This window comes from Lycium barbarum, chromosome 7 (assembly GCF_019175385.1).
Source record: "Lycium barbarum isolate Lr01 chromosome 7, ASM1917538v2, whole genome shotgun sequence".
Lineage (NCBI taxonomy): Eukaryota > Viridiplantae > Streptophyta > Magnoliopsida > Solanales > Solanaceae > Lycium > Lycium barbarum.
The window spans coordinates 17,909,780-17,913,723 of NC_083343.1; the positions used below are offsets into that span (position 1 = coordinate 17,909,780).

Sequence of the window (3,944 nt, forward strand, 5' to 3'; positions counted from 1 at the left end):
ATATATATATATATATATATATATATATATATTAGAATTATGGGGCCCACAATTTTTTTTTATTAAATTGGAAACGGACAACGAGAAAGTGAGCCCCAACCGGCTCTTCTTAATAGTAGATATACTAGATAGTGATGCTCGCGCTGAGCGCGGGCCCAACATTCCGGTTTAAATGTACTTTTATGTGAACAATATCACTTGACAATCTAATAATTTTGAAAGAGATAAATATGAAACTAAGTTAAAAATATGATCCTGTAAGAATAGAATGGCAGCAAGCACAAAACAAAAGGAAGATTAGTAAAGTTAATCAACTCACACCAATTCTACTCTTAAGAATGAAAAACATGTTATGCCTGGATATCCTTCTCTTTAAGATGTGTTTAAATGGGAGCAACATGCCAAAATATATTTTTCCACCAAGACTAATTTACACAAGAAAATGGTGAAATTTTCTAAGAATGTCTTTCTCCTTGCTGCTTTTGCTTTAGTTGAAGAAAGATCAATACCTGTGTAAAGACCAAAAGGCACAATCAGAGAAATGTTTTGGAGAGACTTGCTTGATTTTTTACCAAAAGGCACAATCAAAAAACTTACCACAATTATAAAGCATGTAGCAAAGACAAAAGAGAACTGAAATTGAGAAATTTAGGAATATTGAAAAGAACAAGATATGGAAACTCACCACAACCTGCCCGTGTGATGCACAGGCCTGACAATTCATTTTTCAGTTTAGTTAAAAGTCTATTAATAAAGGATTGTAAATAACTTTCAGTGACATTCTAATTGTCATTGCATTATGTGTAGCAAAATATACAAAAGGTATTTTAGGTACTATCACTATAGTTATAATTAAACAAAGAGGAGCTCAAAAACTATATTGATATCTCACTACTGATATCTATCTCATTCAAGGTGGTAAAGAACTTAGCATCAAACAATATCCAATCAAGATACTTAGGACCAATATCCTTCAGGGCTCAAATTCTCATCCATGGCTGACATAACAAACACGACAAGCTCTTTGTCGTCAGCAAACCCATCCTTGATCTGATTGGCTTATTGTAAACAGATCTACGTTTCTAACACAACAACGACTACATAATTTAGTATATGGAAAAGGCAACAAAAATAATAAGTTGGAGAAAAAAAATTATGACACCCAAAATACAACTCTGGATTAGACAATTTTTTACTGACCTGCGTAAGGAGGTAAGGAGGTTTATCATCGGTAGGAAGCCTAAGGTCATCCTTGGTGTTACCATCGTCAGTGGGCAGTTTTTACCATTTTTTAGCTTTGCAGCAACATAGCTCTTTACAACAACATTCCTCTGGCAATCTACTACCATGATGTTCTTGGAACTTGTAATAAATTGCCTAAAAATTTGTATACCTGGTGCAACAATAAAACATAATGTCGAATTCATGTCTAACTTCCTCTTTTGCCAAATTAACTTTCCAACTACAACAATAACATGAAAATTGAGATAAGGCGCCATCTCAGTCCATAAAATGCCACTATTGGGGCATCCTGCAGCACTTAGGTCATGATTTTGTGGATTCTTCTTCTTGTCAATGGTAAGCATTTCCTGAACTTTACTTTGCTCATCCATCTTCCCTCTGAATTAAAAAGAGATACCTATTAATGAAAGACAATGTGACAAAGCTTTAGGCCAGGTTTATATCCTTCTCAAAATGATCAAAACAACTACTGCTAAGATTACAACCAATCAGTTGTGATTTGCCTATAAATAGAGTAGTAAGATAGCTATGTTGTCTCCTAAATAATGGCAAATAAGACAACACATGGTGCAAATGAGTATCTCCTTTGTAGGAAATACGTGACATTTCTCTTTTTGATGAGGGCATATTGAGTATACAAAAACATCTAGTCCTCAATTAAGAAGCTTTATTCCTTACGTCGCACACTTCTCAAAATTCTTACATTGATAATTCTCCTCAAAAAATTCTCAGTGACAGAGCATTATACACTCTAGTAACAACAATTTTATAAGAACAAAAAGAGGAGTCTCTTTACCTGATCTAACAGTCCTTAGGAAAAGCGAGCATATCAATTAAAGCACAACTCCTACTCGTACTGTAGAAGTCCAAATGGCTTCCTAAGTGATTAAATCATCTACGTCTGATCTTAAGCTAAACCCAAGCTGGTTTTTTAAGCATTGTCTACTACTCTTTCAAGCACAAGTCTAATATAAGGTAAGCAACCGCTCACCGCTGCTGTCCAGAATCCTGTAAAAAAAGAATATCAAGAACTAAAGAACATACAACGGTTTCAATAGCTTTTAGATGGAGAATTTATTAATGGTAGAAACATAAAAAAACATTATTGGCTGCAATAGACAACTTCAAATTGAAAAAAAAATATATATATATTTTTCTTAGTCAAGGTATATTGGTATTATGTAATGCACAAGAAACCAAAAGGCTTTTTATCCATTGTAGTTATGAGTCTTGGACTGATCAGTGTAGTAGAGTATTTGTTGTTTTGTGTTTACTGAGCTTTCTCATGTAACTATGGCTGAGCTGACTATTGGGACTTGATGTTCAGTAGCATAGCTCCATTGTGCTAAAACTTCTCAATTTCGGTAATAATACAAGTTATTTAGCAAAAAAAGAAAAAAGATACCAAAAGGCGTTCACGCTTGTAGCATTGCATCCCAAAGGAAAGAATAGAACAGAAAAAGAACTGAATACTATAATGAAGCAATCGAATGGAAAGGCCGATGACTCCTTTTTGATGGGAATAAAATAGACCCGCAAAAATAATATTCACGGTATTAGTGATAAACGCGGAACACTAACTTATGGTTAAATCAGCAAGAATAAAATGCAGCAATAATGACACCAAGATTTTACGTGGAAACCCTTCTGAATAAGGGAAAAACCACGGCCAAGAGGAGCAGCTGATATCACTATAGAGGAATTTTACACTGTGTAGTAACGAGTACAAATACTCCTAAGACCACTACACCCTCAAAAGAAATAACACTCTTTTGATTTTCCCACCTCACTACAATATCACTCACACTCTATTTTTCTTCACAGACTATTTTCTTACAGTCTATGGAATACCTCACTTTTGCTCTCACTCAGATGTATTGTCTGAGATTTTGGTGTGTATAGCAAATGATCTTGGTGTATTACAAATGAACCATAAGCCGCCTATTTATAGGAATGAATTTCCTATGATGAGGTAAGCGCTTACACCACGACTATGATGAGCTAAGCGCTTACATTACGACTATGATGAGGTAAGCGCTTACATCACGACTAAGATGAGGTAAGCGCTTACATCACGGCTATGTGAACAAAAGAATTGACTTGTTGGCCAATTCCACAATTGCTACCAATGTGATTTTGTCAAAGGAAGAAAAATCTTCCTTTCTTAAAATATGGGATAGAGGACTGGACCCCACACTTTTATCATTGGTGGTATTATATATATTAAAGGGTTAAAAGAATGGACCGCCAAATCAGCTTGCACTGTATCATTCTTGCAGTTTGGCTACTCCTTGGTTAAAAAGAATAATGGAACAGCTCTGCAAACACTAAAAGTTACAATATTAGCACTGATGAACAATACACAAAATTTCATTGTTGACCAAAACAAAGCAAAAAGAATATGAGTAACAAATACTCAATTCATAATCATATCTTGCATGTTAGTATGTGGATGACGATATTAGGTGGCTCCAAATTTCCAAAATCACCAAGGTAAGATAACCCGCACAACAATCTCCATGTTGCTCATGACAAGATTTACGTGGTTATAATAACATGGCATTACTGTAACTTTGAAAATATAGTCATACTAAATAACGATGGCAATAGATACAGAGTAAAGGAAACAAAACTAACTTTAATCAACTAATTCAACTATAAGGATGAGAAAAATCCTCGACCAATGTGGTCTTACTTAATCC

General features: G+C 34.6%; 1 long non-coding RNA gene across 1 annotated transcript; it reads right to left on the reverse strand.

Annotated features, from left to right (window-relative positions):
• Positions 1–382: 382 nt before the first annotated feature.
• LOC132602179 (uncharacterized) lies at positions 383–3,580 on the reverse strand. Its single transcript, XR_009567638.1, has 3 exons — positions 2,039–3,580; positions 1,201–1,639; positions 383–509 (listed from the first exon to the last, which is right to left on the reverse strand). It is a non-coding gene; the product is annotated as an uncharacterized LOC132602179 (long non-coding RNA).
• Between the last annotated feature and the right edge of the window lie 364 nt (positions 3,581–3,944).